At 38.3% G+C, this 11,492-nt stretch overlaps 1 long non-coding RNA gene across 1 annotated transcript; it reads right to left on the bottom strand.

The window, feature by feature from the left end:
- Positions 1-817: 817 nt before the first annotated feature.
- Positions 818-1,604, bottom strand: LOC117331530. The gene is made up of 2 exons (XR_004533569.1): positions 1,179-1,604; positions 818-869 (listed from the first exon to the last, which is right to left on the bottom strand). It is a non-coding gene; the product is annotated as an uncharacterized LOC117331530 (long non-coding RNA).
- Between the last annotated feature and the right edge of the window lie 9,888 nt (positions 1,605-11,492).

Genomic DNA, 11,492 nt, shown 5'->3' with positions numbered 1-11,492 from the left:
TACCTAACACAGGAACAACTAAGTGTGCCAAGAAAACTAAGATGAAAAAAAAATATATAATAAATTGTTTGGGCACAAAAAATAATAAATAAACGGATAAATAAGCTAATAAGATACTAGCCGAAGGAAAAAAAACTAATTATGCACCACCAAGTATTAGCACTAGATGATGTAACAGCAAAACAAAAATATTAATTCCAAAAATAATCAATGTTTACTATGCAACCGGAAGTCAAACCTAGACCGGATGTACATACAAAGGTCAAGGTCGTATCACAAAAGGAAAAAACAAGTTGAAAAAAACTTATAACCCAAGTTGCTCAAAAATACCACAAATGTTCACAAAAATACATACCATTAATTACAAATGAAATACAATAGCAATGTAGATAATAGTGATAAATATAGGCAAGTAATACAGTGATAACAATAATATTTAATTAGGAAAACAAATAAAGTCTATATGGTGAGGCTTCCAGCGGCGCGATCCGGCGATTACAAGAGACAATGTCAGTGTGCACACTATATAGCTATAAGATCATCACTCAAGCGCGAACGAAGGAAAGTCTAGCATTCAAAAATGTCTGAATCACAAAAAGTACAGGCATCCAAGTTCAGCTTACCGATACACGTACAGACACAGTCCAGTACTCCATGGAAAGGCAACATACACATATGCGGGGCGCGTTCAATGAACATGTCCGGTGGCGGTAGTTGTGGTATCCCATAGTGCCAAGTCCCTACATGGGCGCCAATATAACAAAGTCGGATTTTCAGTTGGGAGGGGCCTTGGCAATAGATAATAAACGGCAGGAGCTTCTGTTCACATGTTTACTTGCACATATTGATAAGTACAGGCAGAAAAGTCCCTGCAATCAAGCAAATAGCTTCTGTCAATATACATATACATTCGAAACTAACGCGCCCAACTTTACAACAACAGCGCGTAATTTGAAAACAGTTAAAATTACACATACTCAGATTAGACCACATTCAGTTAACGTATTCGGAGTTAAAATTATTAGGATATGCTTTTAAAATATAGACAGATACCTGATTCGATACAAGTTAACTTAATTTAGAATTATAAACGTCGGTGGAAGTACCGATCACCTGTAACACAGTAGATAATGAATTAATAAATAATAATAATTAATAATAACAATTTCACTACTTACTTGGCATGTGGTGCCCAGGACGTATTTACAAAATGTATGAAAAGTTGGCATAAGAATGACCGTCTTCTCTGACCAATGTACAGAGTGGAACTGGGGAAAGAGCGCCAAAAAGGGATAGAAAGAAAGAAGAAGAAACGCATTGCGCATGTCCTGCCCTGTCCTGTCCGTCAGTGGTCAAACCAGTTTATTACAAACATACATCACACGAACATACTCTCCGGACATTCACGAACCACACATACAAAGCACATAACTGACAGCTACCTGTAACACAGCATAGGATACACACTGCGTGACAATCACACGACGAGTACAGAACATTTACCTAACAGCCACAAACACGACGTGGGATACGAACAGCACAAATACAACACAACGAGCAGTTATAAAAGTGATTCAGTTAAAATAACCAAAATTAACAGGGTGCCACAACTACCATCATTGTTAGTGAGATATACGTTAAGACTACGATCATTGTTAGTGAGATATATGTTAAGACTATCATCATTGTTAGTGAGATATACGTTAAGACTACAATCATTGTTAGTGAGATATATGTTAAGACTACCATCATTGTTAGTGAGATAAATGGTAAGTCTACCATCATTGTTATTGAGATATATGTTAAGACTATCATCATTGCTAGTGAGATATACGTTAAGACTACCATCATTGTTAGTGAGGTACATGTTAAGACTACCAGCATTGTTAGTGAGATGTACATGTTAAGACTACAATCATTGTTAGTGAGATATATGTTAAGACTACAATCATTGTTAGTGAGATATATGTTAAGACTACCATCATTGTTAGTGAGATATATGTTAGGACTACCATCATTGTTAGTGAGATATATGTTAAGACTACCATCATTGTTAGTGAGATGTACATGTTAAGACTACAATCATTGTTAGTGTGAGATATACGTTAAGACTACCATCATTGTTAGTGAGATATATGTTAAGACTACCATCATTGTTAGTGAGATATATGTTAAGACTACCATCATTGTTAGTGAGATGTACATGTTAAGACTACAAGCATTGTTAGTGTGAGATATACGTTAAGACTACAATCATTGTTAGTGAGATATATGTTAAGACTACAATCATTGTTAGTGAGATATATGTTAGGACTACCATCATTGTTAGTGTGAGATATACGTTAAGACTACCATCATCTCTAGTCGGAAATCTTCAATGCGACTCTCCAGGACCTTCAGTCTAAAAGATCAGCGGCGTTCCTCTACCCCAATGAAATCATTTTCACTGAAGAAGATTGACCCGCCAGACACAAAAGATGTGTGATGTTATAAGAAATGTATAAGTAAGAGGAGGATGACATGAATATAAGGAGATCAGACCGACATAATATATGTTTGATGTTTTGTGAAGACTAGTTCGACCGACACAATTATTTGATATTATATTAATACTGACTCTCCTGAGATGTGATGTGGATATTGACTAGCCTGAGAAGTGATGTAAATACTGACCCGGCGGAGATGTGAATACTGACCCGCCTGAGATGTTCTGTGAATACTGACCCTCCTGAGATTTGATGTGAATACTGACCTGGCTGAGATGTGATGTGAATACTGACCCGGCGGAGATGTGAATACTGACCCGCCTGAGATATCCTGTGAATACTGACCCGCCTGAGATGTTCTGTGAATACTGACCCTCCTAAGATTTGATGTGAATACTGACCTGGCTGAGATGTGATGTGAATACTGACCCGGCGGAGATGTGAATACTGACCCGCCTGAGATATCCTGTGAATACTGACCCGCCTGAGATGTTCTGTGAATACTGACCCTCCTGAGATTTGATGTGAATACTGACCTGGCTGAGATGTGATGTGAATACTGACCCGGCGGAGATGTGAATACTGACCCGCCTGAGATATCCTGTGAATACTGACCAGGCTGAGATTTTATGTTAATAATGATCCGCCTGAGATGTGAATACTGACCCGCCTGAGATGTGAATACTGACCCGCCTGTGATGTGAATACTGACCCGCCTGAGATGTGATGTGAATATTGACCAGCCTGAGATATCCTGTGAATACTGACCAGGCTGAGATTTTATGTTAATAATGATCCGCCTGAGATGTGAATACTGGCCCGCCTGAGATGTGAATACTGACCCGCCTGTGATGTGAATACTGACCCGCCTGAGATGTGATGTGAATATTGACCAGCCTGAGATGTGGTGTGAATACTGACCCGCCTGAGATGTGTAGTGAATACTGACCCGGTTGACATGTGATGTGAATACTGACCCGACTGAGATGTGTTGTAAATACTGACCCGCCTGAGATTTGATGTGGATACTGACCCGCCTGAGATGTGAATCATACACATAATGTTTGATGTTTTATGTTGAATGTTTTAAAAGAAAGATGCTTTGTCCAGTGTATACAAAGTTCTTAATTTTGTTATATATGAAATACGTATGGATCATTGTCTTTAACGTAACAATTGAATACCTTCATAATAGGTCCATATGTCTCTGTATCACTTACGTTTGAATGTGTCGGTTCAACCAATATATCTTTAGAAGTAGATACTATTTATGTAGTGGCTTACATTTTTATATATCGAGTCCTGAAATTATTTCTCCCGTGTTATTTATTAAAAAATGAAATTAAAAAGTATTACAAATGTTCATCCATTTTACTGCGATTTTTGTTTACAAATACCTCACTTGGTAAACTAACCAATGCTGCCATGAAAAAAATGCAAATCCTATTAAATTGCACTTCAAAAGAACCCTCTATAAGAGCGACAAGTCTACGTCCTGCAATTAGTAAGTCAATGTCGATATCACCAGTGGTAAAATAAAATCCTCAATCTACGTCCTGTAACCATGGAAACATCATCCGCAGTTAATAATCCCATATCTATATTCTGTAACTACGGAAACATCAACAGTGATAACAAAAATCCCCTATCTATATCCTGTAACTACGGAAACATCATCAGTAGTAAATAATTTCATATCTACGAGGGCTGATTGATAAGTTGTGATTATCATTTTTCAACATAATCCCCTTCAGTATCTATACACTTTTGCCAGCGTTGTTTAAGGGACTCAATGCCACTTTCATATAATACTTTTTCTTGGCTGTTCAGATAGTCATCAACTACATGTATGACGTCATCATCGGAATAAAGAGGGTGTCTGAAATAGCTGTTTTCAGTTTTGGCAAAAGACGCAAGAGGCGGATGTTCAATCAATGTAAAGTCACAATCGTGTATGACAGCCATGGCAATGCCAGACTTGTGAACAGGAGCATTGTCCTCATAGAATAACACACCTTTAGTGAGCTTTCTGCCGCGCTTAAGTTAGATAATTTCCCGGAACTGCCTCAGAAGTGAAGGATAGTGTGTGCCTTTGATTGTTTGTCCCTTTTGGAGATAATCTATCAGCAGTATACCATCTGCATCCCAGATAATCGAGGTCATAACCTTTCCAGCTAAGTGAACAGACTTTGCCTTCTTTGACGGGGAAAGCCAGGGTGCTTTCATTGTTCCGAATGTTGTTTAGCCTCTGGGGTAAAATGATGGACCCATTTTCTGTCCACAGTGGCAAATCTCTGAAGAAAGTTGGCATGATCTTCCTCAAAAAGGTTAAGATTAGTACGTGAAAATTTCCCTAGCGTTGCTACCATGTCAGTATGGTTATCCTTGGGTGTTAAACCTTTTTTATGCAAATACATGTATTACATCACTGCTTTTTCATCGAATTTGTCCATTTTGCTAAAGCCGCTTGTCTTGTTTACTTTAGAGTGCTACCTCGTCGATATAAACTAACCAAATGAGACCAGTCTTCGGGTACACAGCCCTATATTGTCATAGAATAGCAGGACTTTAAAAGTCCTTCTAGACGAGGCTCACATCATATCAAACATCCCTCGTACATCCTGTAACTACGGAAACACCATAAGTGATAAATAATTTCCTATCTATATCCTGTAACTACGGAAACATCATCAGTGATAAAAAATCCTCTATCTATTTTCTTTATTCATCAGTTAGGATACATATCTATATACAAGGTTTATCTTTACACAATCAGTATTCGTAGCATTGTGTGCGAGTATCGTAGCAACGTTTTAAGAGCGACTTGTCTCTTTGCCACTCTCATCCGAAACAAACGAAAAACATCTACAACCCATTACAACGAATCGATAACCACATCATAATGCCAAAATAGTGTAGAAAGAACAAAACGCAATAGTAAGACAAATCAAAGCCATCAAAATCAGGAAAACGAAAAGCATGAACACAAATGAGGGGGTCTACCAGTTAAGTCACCTTAACGACCTATTACTAACCCATGCAGGACAGGGGAATATGTCTACACCAGATCAGTAGCCTTTTCGGTACAGTGTATATATATATACACTTAGATAGACGTCATGTCCCATCGAGTGATTCGATTTTCTCTCACACAGTCAGTAAGAGCTTGACAAAGAGACCAGTCGGTCTTGAAAAGATGCAACGACACTCGTACACATTGAAACGTACCCCTTTTGTGTAAAAATACACTTTTTATATGTATGGCATTTTACTAGGGACTATTTATCAGTGGTAAATAATCCCCTAATAAGCAGTATGTATGATCTCCTAAAAACGTCCTGTAACTAAGGAAACATCATCAGTGGTAAATAATCCCCTTACAACGGCCTGTAACTAAGGAAACATCATCAGTGGTAAATAAACCCCTTACAACGTCCTGTAACTAAGGAAACATCATCAGTGGTAAATAATCCCTTTACAACATCCTGTAACTAAGGAAACATCATCAGTGGTAAATAATCCCCTTACAACGGCCTGTAACTAAGGAAACATCATCAGTGGTAAATAAACCCCTTACAACGTCCTGTAACTAAGGAAACATCATCAGTGGTAAATAATCCCCTTACAACGTCCTGTAACTACGGAAACATCATCAGTGGTAAATAATCCCCTTACAACATCCTGTAACTACGGAAACATCATCAGTGGTAAATAATCCCCTTACAACGTCCTGTAACTACGGAAACATCATCAGTGGTAAATACTCCCCTTACAACATCCTGTAACTATGGAAACATCATCAGTGATAAATAATGCCCTAATAACGTCCTGTAATCTCCGGTAGATAAAATTCCATCCTGTTTGACGAGAATGATGGGAAATATTAATTCTTTAGTGCTGTTGTCAATCAGTCTATTTTCATTCTTATCATTCCTCAGTCATAAACAAAGCCGGAACATTAAGCATAATTTAATACTTCCCTGTAAATCTCTCCATCTGTGTAATTTTGCATCCAAAAATCGGAACAACACGATGGCTGTAGCAAGACAGACAATGATGACAACGTTTTCGTTATATCAAGCATAGATTTGCAGACACTCTCTTTTAATCTCGGCTAAGTTAAAAAACAACCACAGTTTGTCAACAAAGGAACACATCTTGCTACAATGGATGTATGTAAAGACGGAGTTTATAAAATCATCAAGATGCCATAATCAGTTGGACATATTAACAGGCAAAGTCTATATTAGTTCTCTCCACGGCGTCAAAAATATACGACCAGTGTTTGAAATACATACAATGTACACTACTTTATCGGGTAATACACTTTAGATTCCTTTTGTACGTAAATCACTGATTACAATATTTCATATCAATTTCATATTTCATAATATAATATAGGTAGCAGTGTACAGTAAAAATGCCAAATTCTGAAAAATATGGCACATGTTTTAGATATGTAAACATTGCCAGTTAACCTTACATATAACCTCTAATAAAGTATATATATTTGAAATCTGTACAACATTTGCAATTTTAATAGAGCTCTGAAGGATAAGTAAACTGATATTTTCTGTGATTTTTAGAGCTGTGAATACCATGGTAACAGCTTAAAAAATTCTCAAAAATTGCAAAATATTATGATATTTGACCCAAAATGGCACAATTCTCTACACAATTTTTTTTTCTGAAACCTATTTAAAATTAACTATCTCTATCCCAAAGACAGAATTAATCTTGTTTGGACATATGTAGTAAATTAAGTTTTTCCGCTATCTTACCTTTTCTGTGGGCTTCCATTTTGCGCTGTAGGCAAAACTAAATTTCCTGTGTAAACACACGTTCGGAAAATCCGGATATTTAAAATCCGGAACCAATTTATTGATTTTTGTTTTAATAAATGTGAAGCCTGTATGTACTACTTCATACTGAATATACCAATTATAGTGTACATTTATTTTTTCATTTTTATGCATATCATAATACAGGAGTTATTTCCTTAACAAAAAAATTGCCCATGGCCAGGCTGTCTTAGTGTGGTGTGCTACCTTATAATATAATATTATAATATTTCTTCCTGTTTCGTTTCAGTAATGAGAATGGTGGGAAATCTTCGTTCTTTTATACTATTGACACTCAGTCTATTTATATTCTAATCATTCCTCAGTCCTTAACACATTAAGCGTAATTTAAAACTTCCCGGTAAATCGCTCCATATGCGTAGTGCTGTAATCCAGAAATCGGCACGACACGATGGCTGTAGCAAGACATTGTGGTGAGTACCGACGTTACAATGGGTTAAATTGGTCATTTATTGAAATATCTCTATGATAAACATTTTTGTCATTTCGTGATAACTGTGTAAATCACACGAACTGTCCTGGTATTTATAACTATGTCTCCAGTAATGTTAACTAAGGTGCCATATTATTAATACGTTATCTAGTGTACCATGACCTATTATTTTTTCTATTTACAGGGCTATACACTGACATTCGTCGACAATTGACTTTGTTGATGATATACACAGCATATATTGTTTCATCGACAGTTTCGTCTCCTCAACCAACTGAAGCCATGAACATTGGAAATGTCTGTGATGTATCGAATATGGGTATAATTATTTTGATGTCATTGCTATATATTCGTGTATACATATTGTGTTTATTATCGTAAAAATAGGTTTCTTCCTTCCTATTCCTGAGACGACAGATCTAGCCAACCTCTTTAAATACTCAACCTTTGTTTGTCCTACTTTGACAAGTTCAGTATTTGATGCCGACAAATAGTCGGCATGTGTTTGTCCTTCATTGACAGACACAATGTATATTGTCGACAAACAGCCGACCATCGTGTGCCCTTCATTGACAAACAAAATGTATATTGTCGACAAACAGCCGACCATCGTGTGCCCTTCATTGACAGACACAATGTATATTGTCGACAAACAGCCGACCATCGTGTGCCCTTCATTGACAAACAAAGTGTATATTGTCGACAAACAGCCGACCATCGTGTGCCCTTCATTGACAGACACAATGTATATTGTCGACAAACAGCCGACCATCGTGTGCCCTTCATTGACAGACACAATGTATATTGTCGACAAACAGCCGACCATCGTGTGCCCTTCATTGACAGACACAATGTATATTGTCGACAAACAGCCGACCATCGTTTGCCCTTCATTGACAGACACAATGTATATTGTCGACAAACAGCCGACCATCGTTCGCCCTTCATTGACAGACACAATGTATATTGTCGACAAACAGCCGACCATCGGGTGCCCTTCATTGACAGACACAATGCATATTGCCGACAAACAGCCGACCATCGTTTGCCCTTCATTGACAGACACAATGCATATTGCCGACAAACAGCCGACCATCGTGTGCCCTTCATTGACAGACACAATGTATATTGTCGACAAACAGCCGACCATCGTTCGCCCTTCATTGACAGACACAATGTATATTGTCGACAAACAGCCGACCATCGTGTGCCCTTCATTGACAGACACAATGTATATTGTCGACAAACAGCCGACCATCGTGTGCCCTTCATTGACAGATAAATGTATATTGCCGACAAACAGCCGACCATCGTGTGCCCTTCATTGACAGACACAATGTATATTGTCGACAAACAGCCGACCATCGTGTGCCCTCCATTGACAGATAAATGTATATTGCCGACAAACAGCCGACCATCGTGTGCCCTTCATTGACAGACACAATGTATATTGTCGACAAACAGCCGACCATCGTGTGCCCTTCATTGACAGACACAATGTATATTGTCGACAAACAGCCGACCATCGTGTGCCCTTCATTGACAGACACAATGTATATTGTCGACAAACAGCCGACCATCGTGTGCCCTTCATTGACAGACACAATGTATATTGTCGACAAACAGCCGACCATCGTGTGCCCTTCATTGACAGACACAATGTATATTGTCGACAAACAGCCGACCATCGTGTGCCCTTCATTGACAGACACAATGTATATTGTCGACAAACAGCCGACCATCGTGTGCCCTTCATTGACAGACACAATGTATATTGTCGACAAACAGCCGACCATCGTTTGCCCTTCATTGACAGACAAAATGTATATTGTCGACAAACAGCCGACCATCGTTCGCCCTTCATTGACAGACACAATGTGTATTGTCGACAAACAGCCGACCATCGTTCGCCCTTCATTGACAGACACAATGTATATTGTCGACAAACAGCCGACCATCGTTCGCCCTTCATTGACAGACACATTGTATATTGTCGACAAACAGCCGACCATCGTGTGCCCTTCATTGAAAGATAAATGTATATTGCCGACAAACAGCCGACCATCGTGTGCCCTTCATTGACAGACACAATGTATATTGTCGACAAACAGCCGACCATCGTGTGCCCTTCATTGACAGATAAATGTATATTGCCGACAAACAGCCGACCATCGTGTGCCCTCCATTGACAGACACAATGTATATTGTCGACAAACAACCGACCATCGTTCGCCCTTCATTGACAGATAAATGTATATTGTCGACAAACAGCCGACCATCGTGTGCCCTTCATTGACAGACACAATGTATATTGTCGACAAACAGCCGACCATCGTTCGCCCTTCATTGACAGACACAATGTATATTGTCGACAAACAGCCGACTATCGCTCGCCCTCCATTGACAGACACAATGTATATTGTCGACAAACAGCCGACCATCGTTCGCCCTTCATTGACAGACACAATGTATATTGTCGACAAACAGCCGACCATCGTGTGCCCTCCATTGACAGACACAATGTATATTGTCGACAAACAGCCGACCATCGTTCGCCCTTCATTGACAGACACAATGTATATTGTCGACAAACAGCCGACCATCGTTCGCCCTTCATTGACAGACACAATGTACAATGTATATTGTCGACAAACAGCCGACCATCGTGTGCCCTCCATTGACAGACACAATGTATATTGTCGACAAACAGCCGACCATCGTGTGCCCTTCATTGACAGACAAATGTACAATGTATATTGTCGCTAAGCCAAATCGGCGTTCTTAAGAAAGAACTTTTCAATGGCGCAGTGGTGGTCGGCCAAGTATCATGACATGATCATTGTGGAAGTCGTCTACCAATACCTGGATCGCAATGTATTTACATACATGGATACGAATTGTACACATATTACAAATTTTCATCGAGTACAACTACGACAGGAAATTCAAATCTTTATCTTCGGATCAACAACACATAGTGCATATGATACATTGTGTTAATTATTTGATATATAACATAGTAGATCGTGAGTTCGAGGCCCGGGCACGAGTCATATTGTCAGTTGTGTTACTACGTTATATATCAATGTATCAAATAATTAATACAAAGATATTGGTTCTCCCCTGATCTACCCACCCCCACCCACTCCATCCCATTTGATTTGTATCACATAACAACTACAACTTCGTCAAATCGAGGTAGCAACGTGTGTATTTGTTTACGGTTAATATGTCTGTTACATTTCTTTTCTTTTAAGATTCCAGAGGCATTCAAGACATTCAGTGTAACAAAAAATGCCGCTCATATAAAGATTATAACGGAACATTTTCCTGCTGCTACGGTTCTACACAATGTGGAATAACAAACAAATCCAACACGATTATTTTAAATAAATTCTACGATGTCAGCTGGATTGAATATGACAATATGACCGATGGTACGTATACAATATCCTGATGTTGAAAAAGTAGATTATCTCGTAGTATTTTATAATCCTATAGTAATAGATAGGGATAGCTTTACATGTAGAACATTTATTAAGTATATCAAAATCATTAATGAATTCGATGCTTGATTTTTATCGGAAGTATATACATGTATATATAGTATGTTTACCTAAACAATAATATCCCAGTACATATCTAACCTATATTTATTACCGATTAATACATCTATCAATTATCAATATTTCGTTAATATATACCTTGAGT

Source organism: Pecten maximus, chromosome 7 (assembly GCF_902652985.1).
Source record: "Pecten maximus chromosome 7, xPecMax1.1, whole genome shotgun sequence".
In the NCBI taxonomy this organism is placed as follows: Eukaryota; Metazoa; Mollusca; class Bivalvia; order Pectinida; family Pectinidae; genus Pecten; species Pecten maximus.
Note: the sequence above shows the minus strand (reverse complement) of the source record. Positions and strands in the feature narration are given on the sequence as shown.